Here is a 23,395-nt window from a genome sequence, read left to right on the forward strand (position 1 = left end):
AAAAACGACTGCACATTTCGTCGAAGTGGGCCAATATGAAATTGGCAACCCACTCTTATCTGACTGCACGATTTGCAATGCCCACACCTATGGTTACCCCGAGGGCCGCCCTCTCGTAGCCAATCGCTCCCACTTGCCGTTTTAAACTCGCTCCTGCTCACCAACGAGCCTATTGTGGGTGACCTCCTGAAAGAGAATAGTGGTCCTTCCGTCACCAGGGGTTTCAAGATAGGATCCCTGGTCAGAATGTCCCAATTCCTTCTAATTACCCTCTTCACGTGGTCTGCCATGTTAGTGTAGCCAAAGGAAAAGGGAATCTTCCGTTGAATGTTAGAGTTCGTTATTTTCCTTCTCAAGAGGTCTGACCTCTTAGTATGATTGCTTTTGTTACAGGCCTCTTGAATATCCTGCTCCCTATATCCTCTGGCCAAAAGCCTCACTCCCAGCTCCTCAGATTGTTTGCGGAAATCCGCATCGTTGACGTTATTACGGCGTAACCTGAGGAATTGGGAGTAGGGCAAAGTGCGAGTGACGTGGGTGGGGTGAAAGCTCGACTTATGCAGTAGGGCGTTACTGGCTGTGGGTTTACGGTATCCCTGAGATATCAAGCTATTCTCATGGACTATCAACTCAAGGTCAAGGAAAGCGATCCTCTCTGTATGGATGTCAGCCGTGAAGATCATATTTACAACGTTACAGTTAATGTAAGGTAAAAAGTTAAAAAAGGAGTCACGAGTCCCAGACCAAAATACCAAGATGTCGTCCACATACCTGGACCACATCCTGAGGCTCGCCCTGTATGGATTGTCCTCTGAATGTATAAAAAGTTTTTCCCACCATGCTAGAAATATATTGGCATATGTACAGGAGACAGCTGTCCCCATTGCGGTGCCCGCCACCTGCCAATACCATCTCCTATCAAACAAAAAAGCATTGTAGGTTAATACGAACAGAAGGCAATCACAGATAAAGTCTTTACAAACCGTGGTTTTATCAGTTTTGTCCAAAAAATGTCTAACGGCTATGATGCCCAAAGTGTGGGGTATGCGGCTGTAAAGACTTTCGACGTCAATGGTGGCCAAGAAATCGCCAGTATGCCATTTTAGACCCTCAAGGCCCCTAAGCACGTCCATGGTATCCCAGAGGTGAGAAGGTATCTCCTCCAAGAGCGGCCTCAGGACGTGGTCCAGATACCTGGACAACCTCTCCGTGGCCGACCCCATGCCAGAAACAATGGGGCGGCCCGGAGGATTGGTCCGGGACTTGTGAACCTTGGGTATATGATACCAAATGGGCTTGGTTGGGTGGGAGGGGATAAGGCCACTTGCCAGAGAGGGGGGCAGAGCACCTACTTCTACTCCTTTCCTTAGGAGGGATCTTAATTGGTCTAAAAAATGGTTAGTAGGATCTTTTAATAATGGCCTATAGGTGGTTGTATCCTGCAACTGCCTCAAGGCCTCCTCTTGGTATTGTTTCGTGGACATAACGATTATTCCGCCTTTATCGGCTCTTTTAATCTGTAAGTCTGGTCTGGATCGTAACCACTTCAAAGCTTGTTTCTCTTTTGTTGTTACGTTGTCTGCCACTTTTGGGTATATTTCTGCCTTCAGGTCGCGTTCAACTACTTTTTGAAATATATCCAGGCTAATCCTTACTATACCTACCTACCATCTATATATATATCAATATGTATGACTTTTTATATACAAAGTTAATCCATAGCCCCCTATAGCTTTTTCTCTGTGTATAAACACGATTAACAAGAATTTTCTATCATTTGTGCTTTGATAAACAGAGCTTGCATGAGTAAAATATAAAAGTTAATTTAAAGACTACAATAACTCCCAGCAGAATTGTTTTCACAGTCCTGTGTATTTATGGAGTGAAATAGGTTTCTGTATTTCTGTATTTAAGTTGATTTATTTCCAAATATTCAGTAGATCAAATGTAAAGTACCTGGTAAGGATCCTGCCAATAGAGATGTCGCGAACGGTTCCAGGCGAACTTCGGTGGTTCGCGTTCGCCAAGAGCAGGCAAACTTTTCCAGAAGTTCGATTCGCCCCATAATGCTCTATTGAGCAGAACTTTGACCCTCTATATCACAGTCAGCAGGCACATTGTTGCCAATCAGACTGCACTCACTCCTGGAGCCCCACCCCCCCCTTATAAAAGGCAAGGTCCTTGTGCCGTTTTACTCACTAGTCTGCCTGCACTAATTAGTTAAGGGACAGCTGCTGACAGACTCTGCTAAGGAGAGTTTAGTTAGGCTCTTATAGGCTTGTTCCTAGCTAATTGTTATTACTTTACCTCCTTAACCTTTTAGTTAACAGCCAAACACACTAACCAATTGTGCCACAGAGACTGTGTTCTACTCCTGGCCAATGTGAGTTGGCTTTTGACATATTACACATCCTTAAGCAAGCTCATTTTTCTCTAGGATAGATCATAATGGTACATGCTAGGCTGCTTTCAACATGTAGTGCTGGTGGTGATATAGCGGTTAAGAGAGCTGACTACCAAGCACTCAGACCTGGGTTCAATTCCCGGCCAAGACCTGGGTTCAATTCCCAGCCAAGGTATGTAAGCTGGCTTTTAAAAGCCTACAAATCTTTAAGCAAGCTCATTTTTCTCTAGGATAGATCATAATGGTACATGCTAGGCTGCCTTCAGCATGTAGTGCTGGTGGTGGACCAGCGGTTAAGAGAGCTGACTACCAAGCACTCAGACCTGAGTTCAATTCCCGGCCAAGGTATGTAAATTGGCTTTTAAAAGCCTACAATTCCCTGGAAGATGAGACCCTCCTGGAGGGGGGAAGAGGGGAAGGAGGGAAGGAGGGGAAGGAGGGGAAGGAGGGAAGGATACACTGCCTGATGTTCTAAAGTAGTGTAGGCCTGTAATTGAACATTGAATGCGATTTCTGAGCTTAAAATAGGGGTTTATGTGAAATGTAATTTTTTTCCTGGGACTTTTGATGTGTATTTCACTCAATCATGTCTTCCTCCAGGTATTAGATCCCTTGAAACATGTTTTCTATCATTTTTCCAGCTGGTAGAAATGTTTCTAAATTTTGAAGTTCGCCTCCCCATTGAAGTCTATTGCGGTTCGCAAACTTTTCAGCGAACCGAACCTTCCGCAGAAGTTCGCGAACAGGGTTCGCGAACTGAAAATCGGAGGTTCACGACATCACTACCTGCCAAACAATTTCTTGTAGCACAGACTTGTAGAGCTTGGCTTTCTCAGTGTTCCACCCATTTGCAGTCCGGTAAACAAGAGCAGCCCCAGCTTAAAATGTATTTTTATATGGGAATAGATTTTCTTCTTAAAAACATTTTTATAAAAAAGTAGAAGGAAAGGAGAAAATTTTGGGTTATAGGGAGGGACAAAAAAAAAAAAAAGGGTTTAAGGATTTTTGTTGTTGCATTTCAGGGGATGGTAGGCAGAAATCATGTACACCTACTCCTTTTCCCTTGGGGTGGGGCTTTGGAAGGCATTTGGAGTCTTAGAGCCCTTGTATTAAAATGTGCTAACGGAGTCCACTTCCTCCAGGACACTGGCGGTTGAAACGAGCCCCTTGTCCTTCACATCAGACAAGGGTGAGGATATCTGCCCCTGCTCTTTCAGAATACTCCCTTATAATATAAATCAAGTGGATCGGTACTGTTCAGGCAGGTGAGTCACATCTTGTGTGATCAGCTCTTCTGGCAATACCAGCTTCTGTGGGAGTAAAGGATTAAAAATGTTGAGGGGAGGGGATTACTTTATCTTTCTTTTAAATGATGAAAATCATAAACAAACACTACAAATAAAAAATAAAGTTTGTCAAGCAGTAGACAAAGAAAGCCCACCAAAAGCAAGACATTGCTCACCAATTATCCTAAAAGCAGAACACTTAAAGAGAACCCGAGGTGGGTTTGAAGAATTTTATCTGCATACAGAGGCTGGATCTACCTATACAGCCCAGCCTATGTTGCTATCCCAAACCCCCCTAAGGTCCCCCTGCACTCTGCAATCCCTCTTAAATCACAGCCACGCTCCTGACAAACAGCTTGTCAGAGCGGGCTGTGTTTATCTCCATAGTGTCAGTCTGCTGCTCTCCCCGCCTCCTGCAGAACTCCAGTCCCCGCCTGCATCCCTTCCCTCCCTGCTAATTGGAGAGAAGGGACGGGGGCAGGGACCGGAACTATGCAGGAGGCGGGGGAGCAGCTGAGACTGACACTACAGATGTAAACACAGCCTCACAGCATGGCTGTGATTTATGAGGGATTGCAGAGTGCAGGGGGACCTTAGGGGGGTTTGGGATAGCAACAGAGGCTGGGCTGTATAGGCAGATCCACCCTCTGTATGCAGATAACATTCTTTAAACACACCTCGGGTTCTCTTTAAGATGAAGGAGTTAACATATGCAGTACATTATCACATCAGCACAGCAAGCAATTACATCAGCTAGTATGGTATGTGTACCGCAAGCTGGTAATCAAACTGTAGATGTCCAAATTTGTAACTTTTGGATTTGCTTGAGGGTAGGAACACACTAGGCTGAAATGCTATTGATAAAGCGTATAATGTAAGTCAATTGGGCGCATGAAAGATCCATATGCATTTTTTAGAAAATGCTGAACTTGCTTCATATTTTTTCCAAAACGCCTCTAATACGCACCTAATGTATGATAATGGTGATGCAGAAGTATAGGTTTGCAGAGGTTTGATGATTTATTTCCGCTTCCCGTTGACTCCCTAGTGATTTGCATAAAAAGCATATTAAAAACATACAAAAACGCATTTGCGATATGTGCGAAATGTAAATGCATTAAAATGCAAGCAAAACGCATGTGTGAAACGCAAACACACTCAAAACACATAAAATGCACCAACGCATATGCAGCAAAACGCAACCTTTCACACAATGCATAGTCTGTTCCCAGCTTCAAAGACCTGTGGACAGGGATGGTCGGAAATACTAATTTCCGCTTCCGCGGAAAATCCGCTTTCCGCCATTGCCGATTACCGCTACTGATTCCGCTTTCCGCTATCGATTTCCACATTCTGATGCGGATTTTTGAAGAAATTTCCACCGACTTTAACATTGATTTTCTCAAAAAACAACAAGGTCTTTTTGAAAATGTTTTTCCTCTTGCTCCCACTCTTCTGCTTAACATACCCTGAAAATTTGCTGTTTCTAGCACCTATGAGGGCTTTGCTATTAACCTCTAAAGTAGGCGGCATACCACATATTGGTAATGCAGATTTTCCGCATTTTACACTAAAAATCCACTTGTATTACCGATTTCTGAATTCCGATCGGAAATGCAATTTCCGATCGGTAATGTGGAAAATGCATTTACGCATAATCCGAATGAGCAACCCTACCAGTAGATTAAAAAAACAATGATGTTGAGTTACGTCTTTTTGGATGTCAGCAGAATGGTGTCACAGTCACAGTTCTTAACCAGTTCACCCCCAAGGCGTTTTTACCCTAACAGACCAGAGCAATTTTCACCTTTCAGTGCATCTCCCTTTCATTCGCCAATAGCTTAATCACTACTAATAACAATGTAATGATCTATACCTTGTTTTTTTCACCACCAATTAGGCTTTTGGAAGTGATATTTGTTTTCAGTAATTACTTTACTTTCTATGCATTTTACAGGGAAAAACAAGGACAATTTTTTTAAAATAAACCCTGCTACTGTACATAAAACCCACACATTTTATCTGCCTATTTGTCCTGGTTATCACAAGATTTAAATTATGTCCCTAGTACAAAGTATGGTGACAATATATTATTTGGAAATAAAGGTGTATTTTTTATGTTGTTTTTTGTTTTCTCATTGCATACTACCAATGAATTCAAGCCCGTATTTGCAAATATAACAGCAATACAACCTCATAGCATACATATTTAAAAAGCTGAGTCCCTAAGGTAACTATTAATGCATTCTCTTTTCAATTCTGTTACTTTTGGTATTTTTTACAAGTGTTTTATTTTTGGTACAGAGTATATGAAAATAACAGTTTTATTGCTTTTGATTCCGTTTGCCACAGAACAAAAATCAGATGACATAGGTCTTAGCTGTCAATGACCCCAAATTCTCTTGTCTAGCTTGTCACGGTTAAAATGATACCTTATATTGATAATCGGATAGCTTTTTGACCATGTAATACACTGTTAACCATGAGCAGCGCCAATGGATTTCACAAGGCCATTTTTTGCACCCAAATACAGTCAGTCTTTCCTAGCAAAGCACCTGGAGTCTCAGAACATATGACACAGGTCATAAATGTCACCATTCTGAAAACTAGAGACCCAGGCCTTTGCAAACTAGAGACCCAGGCCGCAGATATACATATTTTGTAACATTTGGACTTGTACGGTTTTGCTGAAATTGCACCATAACTTTGAAAATTGTATTTTTTTCCATTTTTTTTTCACCTTGGCACAAAATATCAATTCAAATGACTATGCCTCATCTCTCAAACAACCCAAATTCTCTTCTCTTGCTAGTCACGGTTAAAATTATACCCTATATACATTATCAGATAGCTTTTTGACCACATAATACACTGTTAACCATAAGCAGCGCTAATGGATTTTCCACTGCCCTTTTTTACCAAATGTAACAATGTAATGCTTTCCTCTCAAAGCCCCTGGAGTGTAAGAACATTCAATAAAAGACACAAATGTTACCATTCTGAAAACTACAGACCCAGACCTACTCAGATACTGTTATTTTGTTACATTTGGAATGTTTGGACTGAAAGTGAGGCATATATATCACTATCCTTAAAGGGATACTGTAGGGGGGTTGGGGGAAAATGAGTTGAACTTACCCAGGGCTTCTAACGGTCCCCGCAGACATCCTGTGCCCGCGCAGCCACTCACCGATGCTCCGGCCCCACCTCTGGTTCACTTCTAGAATTTCAGAGTCTGAAAACCACTGCGCCTGCATTGCCATTAAGCTTGGAGGTGTATTCTCCACAGTCAGCATGCAACACATAAGCTGACGTGAAGGAGGTACACACACTAGCACAAGGAATCAGGATATCCCCAGTTTAGTGGAGGAGAGGACTGACTCCAATAGGAGATTGTGGTGCACAGAGCCGGTGCAGATCCGAACAGCCATAAATAATACTTTCGTGATAACGTCTCAGCGCAAAGTAGCGCTGAGCACATAAACCAGGACTGAGGAGATCAGGACAGGTAGACAGAATGAACGCTTGCTTAACTAGCCACTACTTAGTGACAGCAAACGTCCACAACAAGACAGACTAGAATGAGGCAGCCAATGCGTTTGCAGCGATGGTGTGCCTCACAAAGACAGGACAGGATAGTCAGGAAATATCAGGATCAAGATAGATGAACGTAACACAGACAAATATACAATAAGTATGTTTTCCTAGCGTATTACAATTACAGCTATCAATGAAACTATTTGTAACGTCTGACTAACATATGTATATATCGGCAATGAACCGATATATGACATAAGCAGGAACACTGACTAGCACTGGAGCAATACAGGGAACAGGACTCAGAAGGATTCGCTATCTCTTCGCAGAGATGAACGCAATCCACAAACGGTAACAGGACAGGATTCAGAAGGATTCGTTATCTCCTCGCAGAGATGAACGCAATCTACAAACAGGACCAGGAGCAGGATACTAACTCAGCACGGGTGATCACGATACGCGCAAACTACCAAAACGTGCTGGAAGGCTGACTAACTGAACACAGGAAATAAACAGTTCGTGTACGTATATATCAGCGACACTGGTGTATCAACGTAACACGAATACAAGGAAAATAACAAAATGCGCAAGTATGCGTATATATTGGCGATGAACCAATATATGACACAAGACAAGCAGAGTAACAACTTCTAGAACAAGAGCAGAACTAGGAGGACTCGCTGACCCCTTCGCAGGAGTCAGCGCAGTCCACACGGACTAGGAACGAGGTGGGGCACGAGCAGAGTAACAGACAGAATCTGAAACTATGGTAGCCCATGAAGCATTGCAGGAAGCAGTTCTTTATACTGAGGTCATCCAATGGGAGCAGACCTGCAGATTCCCACACAAGTGAGTGGTAATTAATCACAGGCTGACAGCAGGAAAAGGCAGACAATGATATGCAGCCTGCAGGAAAGGGATTGCCACTCCATTGCAGCAGACAATGTTTGTTTACACAAAAGCATATTAAACTGTCATTAACTTCAGAGCGACTGCAGATGGAATCAGCAACTAGTTTAAGTGCAAACCAAACTATGCAAGCAAATGCATGTAATGACATCAAAACTGCTTGGGTTGCAATACCACTGCAGCCAGCAGTAAACGCTGCAGAAGCGATCATAACAGCCATGTCCTCGATTCCGCTGATGACCGCCCACATGACTGACTGCCCTTCACTAGCCGCGCCCCCTCAGTCAGCACAGAATATCAGTGCTGAGCGAGGGAGGATGTTACCTAGCTACAGGATTTGTTTACTGCAGATTTACATAAAATAACTTACTCTGCAAATCTGCAGTAAACAAATCCTGTAGCTAGGTAACGTCCTTCCTCGCTCAGCGCTGATATTCTGTGCTGGCAGAGGACTTTTAAAGCGGCGATTCTTAACGTTGTGAGCTAAGGCGACCTTGGGCCGGGTCGGGGCCGCTAATAAGTGGATTATGCTAATGGAGCATCTGTAAACAGCAAGGGGGCCAGTGATCGTCTGCCCTGAGGTCTGATATTCACCTAAGGTAATTAACTTTTTTTCTCTGACTCAGCTCGTAAGTCCTTTAAAAAGCACAAAAGCGTTGTGCATGGCCATTTGTAGAAGGTAAAAAAGACTGTTTTTGTTCCAGGCCCTCTTTTTCTTTTTTAAAAAGTAATAGGACAACATTTGGTCTGCCAGATCCACCTCACCCATCTTCTTACTGTAGTTCACCAATGCCACTGGCTTTTTGATCTGCTCTTGGGAGGTTGTAACAGGAATCATTGCCTCATTTTTGATGGATGTCAGGACCATGACATCTCTCTTGTCCCTATATTTTACAGCCAGGAGCTTACCACATCTCAGACTATATGATTCCCCTTTAGTTATTTTTTTATTAACCACCTGTGGTGGGAGGCCTTTGCGGTTTGGCCTCACCGTCCCACAGGCACCAGTCTGGGCAGAATACCAAAATTTGAAAAGGGGAATACTGGTGTAGTAGTTGCCAACATACACATGATAGCCTTGGTGGAGGAGGGTGTTGGCTAATTCCACCACAATTTTCCCACTGGTTGGCGTGTATGGTGGGCACCCAGCTGGCTGTAAATGGCTATACTTGCCCTCATACAGCATGAAAGCATGTGTGTAGCCACTGCTGCTCTCACATAGCTTATAAAATTTTACCCCATACTTTGCAGCCTTACTTGGGATATATTGCTTTATCCCTAATCTGCCATGGAAGGGTAGGAGGGATTCATTCACTGCAACATCTCTATCTGGGGTGTATACCTCAAAAAACCTTGTACTGAGGTGGGTAAGTATGGGCCTCCGCTTAAAAAGTTTATCATGGGCAGAATCATCTCTGGGGACATTTCCAGAATTGCCAGCAAAGTGCAGGCATTTTATGAGAGCCTCATAGCGCTGCCTGCTCATTGAAGCTGGAAACAGGGGTGTGCTATGCATCAAGTCCCTAGACCAATACAAACGGATTTTCGGCTGTTGGGCTATGCTCATGTGCAGTGTTAGGGCCAGAAACACCTTTAGCTCAGGTATGGTGGTGGGCTCCCATTTCTCAGCCAAATAACATGTGGGCTTCTGGGCAATGTACTGCTGCGCAAACAAATTGGTTTGCTCTACAATGTGCTGCAGCAAATCATCTCCCACAAATAGCTGGAAGAAATCAGCAGGCCTGAAATTGTCAGTGGGCACTGATATTCCCGGTTGCCTCTGTAAAAGGCGGGACGTTAGGCTCTTCTAGGTTAGCGGGTGACCAGGTGCCCTGAATAATGTCGTCAGGTACCGGCAGGCGTACCTGCCTTTGCCCTGATCCCCTCTTGCCTCTGCTGCTTGCCGCAGCAGAGTTTCCCACTGAGCCCCCTGCGGTGGCATCTGAAGGACCCTGTACAGTGGATTCATCATCACCATCCCTCCTGTTTCCCACTGAGCCCCCTGCAATGGCATCTGAAGGGCCCTGTACAGTGGATTCATCATCCCCCCTGAAGCGGCGAGATGGCTGCCCAACGCTCTCCGAACTGTCAGAAGCTACTGACTCAGAGCTGCTTGTTGGGAGCCATTCGCGCCCTGAATCGTCCCCACTGCTGCTGCTCTGCTGGAGGATGGTGGCTGCCTCCTCAACAGAAAAGCATCTCCCCACCATAGCAAGGAGACAGACAGACAGACAGACAGACAGACAGACAGACAGACAGACAGACAGATAGATAGATAGATAGATAGATAGATAGATCAATAGATAACAGAAAGAGATAGAGTTTTTTTGTTTTTTGTTTATATAAAATGGAAAGAAAGAATAGAAAAGTATAGATAGAAATATCAAAATAAGGGTAGAAGTGAGAGAAGAGGGGTAAAAAAGTACAAAAAAGTACTAGGATAAAACAGAAAAGGGGTAAATGGCTAAGGAGAGGGAGGATAAGGGGTTAATTAGGCTAGTATAGGGATACATTTTATTTAATAAAAACAAAAATCCTACCACAAGTACAGTCAGATTCTCTCTCTCTCATCTCCTGTCACCTCAGAATGCTGATTGACAGCAGTCTGTGTGATAGATGAGCTGGGAGGGAGAAAGCAAGTGTGTTTACAAACATCTAGTAAGGCAGATCATTGTTACTGGCTTGTAACAATGATCTGCCTTGTTACAAGCACTTGATTGGTCCAGGGAACTTGCGATTCCCTGGTCCAATCACTGAACTGCAGGACCCGACGTGAGTGCGCGCCCTCGTGCACAGCGGCAGCAGAGCAAACTGACTTATTAAAATGTCCTATTGCTGTTAATAGCGGCAAACAGGACATTTTAATTAGTCAATTTGGTTAAAGGGGCACTATAGCAAAAAAATGTAAAATGCAAAATATGTGCAAACATATACAAATAAGAAGTATGTTTTTTCCGGAGTAAAATGAGCCATAAATTGCTTTTCTCCTATGTTGCTGTCACTTACAGTAGGTAGTAGAAATCTGACAGAAGCGACAGGTTTTGGACTAGTCCATCTCTTCTTATTTGTCTATGTTTGCACATATTTTACATTTTACAAATGTTTGCCATAGTGCCCCTTTAAGATACAAAACCATTTCTATTTTGTAGCTTAGTAAAACTCAATAACCATTTACTTAATTTCCTCACAGCTATGACACATTTCTACAAATGAGAATACCAACATTTTTTTAATAAGGGCAACCACTCTCTCAAGGGACCCTTTTCCCCCATTGATTAAAACAATTGAATCCAACTTCCTTTTGCTACATATAAAAATGAAATTTTTAATAATTTTACTCAAATAAAATAAACATAAGGTTTTTGGAAAGCTCTCTTAATTGGGTACTCATTTTCTAGTTTTGGTTTATGCAGTAATACTGTATTGTCAAAATCTAAAGGTTTCACAAACTTCCAAACAGCACAAAATATGTTAGTGTGCCAGGAAATGACACAGCGTTATGACTAGGGATGGGACGAATCCACAATTTCTTCGAATCCGAATCCGAATCTAAAAAGGTTCTCGAATATCTCGAACCTTTCTAATCCCGAATCTAACGAATCCTGCACATAAGAATTGTGCGATCCATGCAATAGTTGCCCGCACTATAGGTAGCTAGGTAAAGGTGTCTTCAGTATAGCTAGCAAGGTATAGGGGCCTTCACTATAGGTTGCAAGGTATAGTGGCCTTCAGTATAGGCAGCAGGGTATAGTGGCCTTCAGTATAGGCAGCAGGGTATAGTGGCCTTCAGTATAGGCAGCAGGGTATAGGGGTCTTCAGTATAGGCAGCAGGGTATAGGGGCCTTCAGTATAGGCAGCAGGGTATAGGGGCCTTCAGTATAGGTAGCAGGGTATAGGGGCCTTCAGTATAGGCAGCAGGGTATAGGGGACTTCAGTATAGGTAGCAGAGTATAGGGGACTTCAGTATAGGTAGCAGGGTATAGGGGCCTTTTAGTATAGGCAGCAGGGTATAGGGGCCTTCAGTATAGGTAGCAGAGTATAGGGGCCTTCAGTATAGGTAGCAGGGTATAGGGGCCTTCAGTATAGGTAGCAGGGTATAGGGGCCTTCAGTATAGGTAGCAGGCTATGGGGGTGCTTCAGTATAGGTAACAGGCTATGGGGGGCTTCAGTATAGGTAGCAGGCTATGGGGGTGCTTCAGTATAGGTAACAGGCTATGGGGGGCTTCAGTATAGGTAGCAGGCTATGGGGGGCTTCAGTATAGGTAACAGGCTATGGGGGGCTTCAGTATAGGTAGCAGGCTATGGGGGGGCTTCAGTATAGGTAGCAGGCTATGGGGGGGCTTCAGTATAGGTAGCAGGCTATGGGGGTGCTTCAGTATAGGTAACAGGCTATGGGGGGCTTCAGTATAGGTAGCAGGCTATGGGGGGCTTCAGTATAGGTAGCAGGCTATGGGGGTGCTTCAGTATAGGTAACAGGCTATGGGGGGCTTCAGTATGGGGGGCTTCAGCATAGTTAGCAGGCTATGGGGGGCTTTAGTATAGGTAACAGGCTATGGGGGCTTTAGTATAGGTAACAGGCTATGGGGGGGCTTCAGTATAGGTAGCAGGCTATGGGGGGCTTCAGTATGGGGGGCTTCAGCATAGTTAGCAGGCTATGGGGGGCTTTAGTATAGGTAGCAGGCTATGGGGGGCTTCAGTATAGATAGCAGGCTATGGGGGCTTTAGTATAGGTAGAGGCTATGGGGGGGCTTCAGTATAGGTAGCAGGCTATGGGGGGCTTCAGTATGGGGGGCTTCAGCATAGTTAGCAGGCTATGGGGGGCTTTAGTATAGGTAGCAGGCTATGGGGGGCTTCAGTATAGATAGCAGGCTATGGGGGCTTTAGTATAGGTAGCAGGCTATGGGGGGCTTCAGTATAGATAGCAGGCTATGGGGGGCTTCAGTATAGATAGCAGGCTATGGGGGGCTTTGTATGGGGGCTTCAGTATAGATAGCAGGCTATGGGGGCTTCTTATGGGTGGCACATATTCTCCTCCCTCCCCCCGCAGCCTCCTCCACTTGTCCTCCTGCATACATAAGGAGAAGCAGCCTCTCACCTCCAGCATCAGCGTGGAGCCCGGAGCGGCAGACTTCTCCCTTCACTTCCTGGTTCCCCCTAGTGGCCACCTGACCGGCTCTTACTGATGACGCGTAGTAAGAGCCAGTCACTAGGGGGAATAAGGAAGTGTGCAGGAGGTCTGCCGCTCCGGGCTCCACGCTGGAGGTGAGAGGCTGCTTCCTCTTATTTATGCGGCAGGCGAGCGGAGGCGGCTGCGGGGAGCGGGAGGAGGACAATTGCGAGCGGGGGAAGCGGCGGATGCGCGGCGATGCAGCGTCGGGATTCGGCGGATTCGGCGAACGGAAAATGGCGTCGGGATTCGAGTCCACGAATCTCAAATATTTCCTAATATTCGAGGGATTCGTGGATTCGCCGGATTCGTCGTCCCATCCCTAGTTATGACACTTCATAGAACATTTTACTACCTGGGGTGGTCACACTGACAGATATACATTGGGTTATTTAAAAACATAACTGTGACATGACAGTTTGTCAAATGTTCCAGGAGTGAGAAGGTGGAAGAAAGGAAATCATCCCTGATCATACTGGCACCACCGGTTATGAGGCACACATCCTCTCCTGTCCTCGATTTATGTACTGCATATTCTGGCCAGACCGGCTGATCATGAGCACTGTTCTTCCACTATACAACCAAGAACAAGTGCACCTAAACGGAGGGGCTCAGATTAGTGAGTTTGAAAGGCAGCTTGTTCTAGTATTGGAATTATTACAAAAAATCCAACATGGCAGTACCACAACTTGTCATCCTGTGCTAAGTTCAAGATGTAGTGTAAACAGGTCCAGTTTCATGACTTGGGTAGTTCAAGCAGAATCATGTAAAGTTGTATGAAAAATATATGCAGCTTGAAAATGGACCAATCAATTTAAACGTTGGTGGGACTTGATTTTTCCATTTTCAAGCTGCATAGATTTGCATACAAAATTACATAATATTGCACGAAATCAAAAGTATTTGCATCTTATTGCTCAGCCCTAGTCTTGGGAGCCTATGGGCACAGACGTTCTGGCGCCCTAAACTTCAGCCTCCACTGAATACTGATGTGAATATTTTTTTGTACCCACTCACAGCATGCCAGATGCCACACTCTCTAACCTGAAGCCAAACAGATGTCACTGCCCCATAGCTGAGAGGTCTAGGACTGCCCATCCAGCTCTTTATGCTCCCTCGGCAGCAACCAGTCAAAATCCATGCAGGAAGGATAGAGAGGTGGAGAATAAGTGGGGTTGATGGGACTGACCATGTGATTATCTATTCTCTCTTGGTGATGACAAGGCTGCTAAAGGAGCTGGATGGATAGGCTGAATGCACAATACCATAGATCCCTTTCACCCATCCAGCTCTCTATAATCTTTCAGATGTGTCCAGCACACCAAGGGAGCATACAAATCTAAATGAGCATGCCAGGCTGATCACCACAGAGGAAGCATAGAGAGCTGGATAAGTGGGTGGATGGGCAATACCATCCATCCTACTCCTCATGCTCCCTCAGGTATTTCCAGTTTGTCAGTGGAGCATAGAGTGCTGGAATGGTGGTTCCTTCTATCCAGCTGTCTAGTCCACTGGGTTGGTGACAAACATGGTTCCATGATGAGTTTGCAAACCCTTAACAGAGGCCTTTCAGCAAACTGGTGCCTCTAGGCTCATGCCTCATGCCTCATGTGCCTAGTGCTAAGTCTTAACAGGGCCGTACAGAGGGTCCTTAAAGGAATACTATCGATACCCAAGTGTTCTAAAATGACAGTGTGCAAATAATGTCTAAGTAGCTGTGTAAACATTTTCCTACTGTTCATGTTAAATATCAGAGGCAAAAGCTGTAATTTATTGAGGGTAGGATTTAGCTATATTGGGACAAATCAATTGTAGAAGGGGTGTCTGCTTCAATGCACAGCCAGTGTTGCATATCAGACTACAGAAAGCAAATATCAAACATATCAAACTCTGTAAGCAATAACAGTATGAAAAGCTGTGAAAATTAGTTAAATTCCCTCTGCTCTCTTCAGACACTTCAATCAGAAGCACAGGACACAGCAGCTGCAGCTGTTCTCTCTGTCACACACAGAGCTACACAGAGTTAACTGATCAAGTGTGAGGGGAATTTCCCCTCTCCTCATGGCTCAGTCAGCCGTCAGTTTTGGCGTCAGTAAAGTTTGAAAGTATTTTGATAACCGTAAACAATGAAGTTGCTACTAAAATGTATACACCAGTACTTAGCAGCATTTCCCAAACAATTCCTGTGTCATTTGAAAAAAATATGTGAATCGATAGTATTCCTTTAAGTGGGGGGTGCCCCTGAACAAGCATGCAGATCAGGTGCTCTGACTGAAGTCAGACTGGCTTATCTGCATGCTTGTTTCAGGTGTGTGATTCAGCTACCACTACAGCCAAAGAGATCCGCAGGACTGCCAGGCAACTGGTATTGCTTAAAAGGAAACAGCCATATCCCTTTTCAGTTTAGGTTCCCTTTAAGGGTGTACCAAGTGGAGACGGAACTTCCCACGGGTGGGTGTAGCTTATCATGGAAGGGGCGGAGCTTCATTTACATGGCCAAAAATACCTTTTTATTGATGATTTTAAAAGTGTGTGTGTGTGTGTGTAAGGCGGGGGAGGGGTCTGGGCACCCAGAGCCTCCCCCCCTTCTGCATGTGGCTGAGTCTTAATGACTTTTTTCAATAATGACAGTTGCTAAGTGGAATGCATGTTGAGAGCATATATGTTTATTGATGGTTATATTATGCCACAAGATTAGATCTTGTACATCAGGTGAAGAGGAAAAAAAAATCTTTATTGATACTAGGATCATTCCAGTCAGAGCCCACTTGGATTTAGATGTCACTTACGTCTTGGAGAAATCAAACTGCAGAATACAATGCAGTAGTTCTGAAGATGCTAATATAGACACCGGAATATGTTCCCTCTCCAAGACATGAAAATAGTCTTGTCGGAATACAAGATCACCGGACTTGACAAGTTGAAGGCGCTTTGTACATGATAATTACAGTTACATTTTCCACATGTGAAATTCATTTTGCACTACAGTCCATTTCCTAAATGGATTCAGAAATCAAAGGGATGAAGTAATTGTCCCACTGTCTAATGCAGTTATTGACTGTACATTAGTAATGCTTGTGGCAGACTAATTCTACCTCAGTCATGTCATTTCTTCTACCTGCCACGCTGGATTCCTATACATCTTAATAGAAAGGGCATTCCTAGATGACGTTATGCTGTTCTCGCTAGTGCACACCTTCGCGTTAGTGTGTTTTTGGGTTCTCCACCTTCAGCCTATAAAATTCAAAACCTTGAAAGTTGCTTTTACAAGTCACGTGGGGCATACACAGCCAAATAGGAAGCTGTCCTTTTTATATACTGCTCTAAAAATGTATTTAACCCTTTGCAATCCATTAATCGTCCGAGAGACTGGAAATGAAAGAGGAAATAATTGACTGATGTTTTCAACCAATGCGGTTCTGTCCCTGTTGGAGAATTTGGCTGGATCCAAGATGTGAGTTCATCCCAAATGGAAACAGAGACAGCAATAAAAATGCATAAGCAATAGATCTTTTTAATGCATCAAAAATGAAAAATACATTTTGGAGTTGGATTTTTAAAATTGTTTATTTGTAAATGTATCCCATCAGGAGGATCATTACCAGAAGCGCAAAAATGATCAGATCATTTTAACTTGCTAATTTTTTATAGTAGCTCACAAGCTGAAAAAGTGTGGGCACCTCTGTTGTAGATGCACGTTTTGAAAGCTATAACTGGCATTTGGTGTGAGTATTATAGCCACATTTTATGTCAAAGTTATATAAATGGTATGCCACGAGATCGTTGTAGCCCCACAAGGGCCACAGTAAGGCCTTATTGTGTAAAAATGAGGTCCTGTATTGGAGTTGTAAACATGTAGCCGCAAAATTAAGGGCTTATAGTGTACAAAGCTGTGAAAGTTGGACCCTAAGAAAAGCAGATTGAAGAAAGATCGACTCAGAGTTGTGGTGCTGGCGACGGTTGCTTCGCATTCCACAGACAGCAACGATGATGAACAAAGAAGTATTGGAACGTATAAGACCAGACATGTCACTGGAAGGCAAGATCACCAGACTCAGACTCACATATTTCGGCCACTTGATGCGATCAAATTCCTTAGAGAAAGACCTAATGCTAGGACTGATCAGTGGCAAAAGGCGACAAGACCGCCAGAGAATGCGTTAGCTTGACACCGTCAAAGCTGACACAGGATTGAGCTTAAGGCAACTGGCAGAAATGGCACAAGATCGGACAGCATGGGGAGAGCTAACCCCTAGAATTGCCAAGAGTAGGATACGACTGAATGGATATCATCATCATCATCAGTGTACAAATTAGGTCCTGTATTGTAGCCGCAAACATTTCCAAGATATAGCCAAAATAAAGGGTGCCCCTTTTCACCACCTATAACCGCTAAACAACATGAAAGTCTTTTTACACAGGCAGTTCTGGTACCCTTTTCAACAGATACTGCTTTAAGCTGCACTCTTTCAGATTAATAAGGCTCACTGATAGCCTTATTTTTGTAAGAAAGTGCTATTCTATGCAAATATATGTTGTTCTGACCCAAATCTAGCAACTATCAGCAAATACGTATGATTTGTTTACATGTTAGAATATACACGAAAAAATGCTGAATGTATGCTAATTTGTTTGTGTACTCTTTCAACCCCCGCTGATAATTTGACCATCCTACACAGGATCAACAAATACTACCTCCATTTTCCTAGCACCATGTAGGAGGCACAAGACCTTCACTTTTAGATTCTGTACAGCAGCAATGATATGCCGTGAGGGGAAACCATAGTTGCAGAGCGATTATGCTCCTGTGAACAAATCTGGAGACAAGGGCATGCTGTACAATTTGTTCAGGAAACAATAGCAATGTCTGACATGTCACAAGGATTGATGGAGCAGAAATTTACATGGGAGAATGCATTTTTAAAGAGCTCCGCCAACCCGTTGAGGCTGCAAGCAAGCATAATAGTTTCAGCATTTATCATACTTTAAAGCCCTGCAGAATAAATAGAGTAAGCATATACGATCAGCTGCAATCCCTTCTGTGTTGGAAAGCTGGCAGAGAGCAGCTCAGGATCATTTACTAGGAAGGTATTCTATAAAAGCACATAAATATAGTGTATGAGTGAGTGCTACAAGCCTCATCTCACAAGGGCAAGCCAAGTGTCACCGTTTGCCACACAAACTGTGTATCTTACAAAATGCAATGACTGACTAGGGTAATTTAAGGCACATCTGATTATTTTAACCTTTCGGAATAAATTGCTTATCTCTATGCAAGTAAATTCATTCACTGATCACCACTTCATTGATTTTAGACAGTCATTCTGCAACTGCAATAGCTCTACTTGCAAGTTAAAACCTTCACCAAGTTTATTCACCGAATGTATTCAGTTATTTAAAGAGAACAGCGCTTATTGGTGTTTGGAAGGGTAGGTGAAGATAGAGGCGGGCATGTGTTTTATACATACCTGCCTAGCGACTGCTGCTCAAAGAGACAGTGTCCTGACAGCTGCTTGCATCTGGGCTTAAAGGAGTACTGTACAGGGTAGAGGGTACCTGGGGCTTCTAATGGTCCCCTGCAGACATTAAAGCTTGATTCACTAAAGCGTGCTAACAGTTAGCACGCTGGTAAAAAGCCCATTATCACACCTAAACTCAGTTTAGGCATGATAAAATAAACTCGCGCACAAAGTCCCGCGCGCAAAGGTTTGCGTGCGCAATCGCACGGTGCGTGCGCTGAGCCCATTAAACCCTATGCGACTTTCCGCGCTCACCGGACTTTGCAAGCGCAAAACTTTGCAAGCGCAAAACTTTGCAAGCGCAAAAACTTTGTGCGCGAGTTTATTCCTCAAAACGGTTCTAACCTACTTAGTGCAACAGTTATCACGCCCAAAAGTCTTTAGGCGTGCTAAGTAGGTTAGCACCGTTTTGTGAATCAAGCCCATTGTGTGCCAACACAGCCACTCACCGATGCTCTGGTCCCCGCCTCCGGTTCACTTCTGGAATTTGCGACTTTAACCCCTTGAAGACCGCAGTGTTAAATCCCCCCTAAAGACCCGTCTATTTTTTACTTAATTGGCCACTGCAGCTTTAAGGCCAAGCTGCAGGGCTGTGCAACACAGCACACGAGTGATCCCCCCTCCCCCATTCCCCCCCACCAACAGAGCTCTCTGTTGGTGGGGTCTGATCGCTCCACAGTTTATTATTTTTTTTTTTATAAATATTTATTTTATTTATTTTTTTAATAAATTTGCCTTTTTTTTCAATTTCTCCACGTCTGCGGGGGACCATTAGAAGCCCCGGGTAAGTTCAACTCTTTTTTCCCCCCCTACCCTCCTACAGTAGTGCTTTAACTTCCTGTTGACAGGATCAATTGAATCCAATGATTCAAGTACTATACCCCACTCTATATACATACCATGAACTCTGTATTAAAGAGGAACTCCAGTGAAAATAACGTAATGAAAAAAGTGCTTATTTTTTACAATAATTATGTATAAATAATTTAGTTAGTTGTTGCCCATTGTTAAATCTTTCCTCTCCCTAAATTACATTCTGAAATTTATCACGTTGACATTTTTACTGCTCGCAGGTGATGTCAGTGGAAGGAGATGCTGCTTGTTTTTTTTGCAGTTGGAAACAGCTGTTATTTCCCACAATGCAACAAGGCTCCCAGTGTGTGATATTAGCTCCTCAGTACTGTGAGGCGCTGACATCACACTATGGGAGAGGTTTCACCACAATATCAGCCATACAGGGCCCCTGATGATCCGTTTGAGAAAAGGTAAAGATTTCTCATGGGAAAGGGGGTATCAGCTACTGATTGGGATGAAGTTCAATTCTTGGTTATGATTTCTCTTTAAATGTTAAAATACAGTAATTGAAAGTATATTAACTTTGGGAGAGTGGTGGAACCCAGTCTTTAAGCATAGCAGAGGCCACAAACAAGCTAAGAAGTTGTCCTTCAGCACTGAGTATTGCTGACGATTTGTTCTGTTTGGTTTGGACTGCTACTTAGTTGAGTTCCGGATAACCAGGACTGCAGTTTAACCCCCTTGGCGGTAATCCCGAGCTGAGCTCGGGGTATGCCGCCGGAGGTCGCCGCTCAGGCCCTGCTGGGCCGATTTTTAATCTGAAAAAAGCAGCACACGCAGCCGGCACTTTGCCAGCCGCGTGTGCTGCCCGATCGCCGCCGCTCCGCGGCGATCCGCCGCGTGCAGCGGCGAAAGAGGGTCCCCCCAGCCGCCCGAGCCCAGTGCAGCCGGAACAAACAGTTCCGGCCGGCGCTAGGGGCTGGATCGGGCGGCTCTGACGTCAGGACGTCGACTGACGTCCATGACGTCACTCCGCTCGTCGCCATGGCGACGAGGAAAGCAAAACAAGATAGGCCGCTCATTGCGGCCTATCTTGTTACTTTCGATTGCCGGAGGCGATCGAAAGTACGCTTCCGGAGCGCCCTCTAGTGGGCTTTCATGCAGCCAACTTTCAGTTGGCTGCATGAAATAGTTTTTTTTTAATTTAAAAAAAACCCTCCCGCAGCCTCCCTGGCGATTTTAATAGAACGCCAGGGAGGTTAATGAACAAAATTGCTTATTTTTAATTAATTTTAATTTAATTTTAATAGTATATGCATTTATAAATTGCATAGTCAGGGTTTGCCCATTGTAAAATCTATCCTCTACCACAATGTACATTCTTAAATTTATCACAGGTGGCGACTTCTTTACTGCTGGTAGGAGCATCACTGCGGAATGTTTTCTTTCTTTGTGTTCCCAAGTCAGCAGAAACAATGCCTGGTCTCCCAGAATGCCCTGGGAGATGAATTCTGTATAACAAAACAGCCTAAGGTAAATGTTACTGAGGGGGTGGTGTTCATTAAGCATTAACTTTGTTCCTTTTAATTTTTATTCATTTCATTACCATTTAAGTTTCATTCCTTTTTTTTTTCTTTCTTACATTTTTTTTTTTTAATAATGTCTGCAAGGGACCAACATATCTCCATGTATTATGTGAAAGGATTGTTTTAGAAGACAATCAGAGACTGATGCCTTCTGTGTGCTCTGCATCACTCTTTCCTTGCAGTAGCTGCCATTGGCAACAACTAAGCCAGCAATGCAGGTAATGACTTTTACTTCTAGAGTTATGATTTGGCCGATAGAGGGAAAAAAGGACAATGGCATTAGGTTTAGGGAGGCAGGGGAGTAGTGGCAAAATCATGGCAGAATGACTGGGTGGGTTTACAGACATTTCATCACTTCCACAAATATGCATGCAGCAGAACAGTGAGTGCTATAACACCAAAAGTGAGAATTGAACTATTTGCTATCTATTGGGCACTTGTATTACATTAAAATGAAATGTGCATACTGTCAATGGTCTGTTACATTTAGAATATGTACTTTGATATGTAAGTGGCTGTAGCCCTAAGTAAGTACTGTAATCATGAGCTTTTAACAGGCAGGTCCTTAAAAGGAACCCGAGGTGAGACACATACTGTACGTAGAGATATCGTGAACATAGAATTTTCCATTCACGAATAGCAAAAGCTTCCGCAAACATGCGAACCGCCATAGACTTCAATGGGCAGGCAAATTTTAAAACCTACAAAGACTGTTTCTGGCCACAACAGTGAAGGAAAAGTTGTTTCAACAGATCTAACACCTGGACTGTGGCATGCCGGAGGGGGATCCATGGAAGAAGAAGAAGGAGGAAGAGGAAAAGGAGGAGGAGGAGTAGTAGTATGTAGATCTCTGGGTGTCAGTGGGCTGTTGAGTGTCACACACAGAGAAATGCAATAGTACTATCAGAATACAGTGAAATAATACTGTACTGGAGTGGTACTGTCCCTGCAACTTAATGTAACAACAGCAGTAGTGTGCACACAGCTCTGGGTGTCAGTGTGCTGTGGAGTATCACACACACACAAAAAAAACACAGGAGACTAATGTACTAGCCCTCAAAAGGGCTGTTTGAGGTGCTTTCACAGCAAGTGAGGAACAAGAACACAGGCCTAGCTAATGTTTTCCCTACCCATCTGCAGCAAATCTGCTCTGACCCTGCTCTCGCTAAGTCAGCAGCCAGCAGAGAATGAATCCAATATGGCCACCGCAACTGCTTTTTAATAGCGGGGTGGGGGGTCCAGGAGGGAGTGCTAGCTGATTGGCTGCCATGTGTCTGCTGACTGGGAGGTAAACGGTCAAAGTCTGGCTCCATGATAATTTATAGGGGGCGGGTTGAACATGCCATATATTTGCAGTTCGCCGAGAACGTGAACAGCGGAAATTCGCCGGGAACTGTCCCTCAGTGAACTGTTCGGGCCATCTCTACACATATGGAGGCTGCCATATTTTTTCATTATAAACAATACCAGTTGCCTGACAGTCCTTCTGAACTTTCTGGTTAGTAGTGTCTGAATCACACACCTGAAACAAGCATGCAGCTAATCTAGTCAGATTTTTGTCAGAACACCTGATCTGCATTCTTGTTCAGGGTCTATGGCTAAACGTATGTGAGGCAGAGGATCAGCAGAAGAGCCAGGCAATGTGCTTTGTTTAAATGAAAATATATCAGCCTCCATAGGTCTCTCCACTAGAGTTCCCTTTAAATAAATAGTTAAACTAAATGCTAAAGAGATAAAACTTCCATGATCAGGCCTCAGTAGCATTTAATACTTTACCCCCTGACACAGCAAAACTTTAATTTGGTTAAGACAAAGGAAAATAAATGCCATTTTTTATTTAGTCATCACTTAAGAAAAACCCCGTAATTTTCCATTCAATTGGCTTGATTCAGAAAGCCGTGCTAACTCATAGCACAGCCACGCTATGCTTCGCGCGGTTTACCGCGCATAAAACTTTAAGCGCGCTATAACAACTTTTTGCACACTCATGTGGCACAACGTGTGCAAAAGTATGCGTTGCGCCGCGTGAACGTGCGCACACATTTGTTATAGCGCGCGTAAAGTTTTATGTGCAGCAGAGCTCAGCCGTGCTATGAGTTAGCATGGCTTTCTGAATCAAGCCCAATAAGTTTATTAATAACTCAATTTCCCATCTGTGAGCTAACAGGAAATAATGTAACTAAACTGTTGAC

General features: G+C 43.9%; 1 protein-coding gene across 2 annotated transcripts in view; it reads right to left on the reverse strand.

Moving 5' to 3' along the window:
• The window catches only part of CDH23 (cadherin related 23), a 1,682,716-nt gene that overhangs the window by 741,890 nt on the left and 917,431 nt on the right, over positions 1 to 23,395 (reverse strand). The gene's annotated exons all lie outside the window — the stretch shown is intronic.

The sequence above is a fragment of the Hyperolius riggenbachi genome, chromosome 10 (assembly GCF_040937935.1).
Source record: "Hyperolius riggenbachi isolate aHypRig1 chromosome 10, aHypRig1.pri, whole genome shotgun sequence".
Taxonomy (NCBI): domain Eukaryota; kingdom Metazoa; phylum Chordata; class Amphibia; order Anura; family Hyperoliidae; genus Hyperolius; species Hyperolius riggenbachi.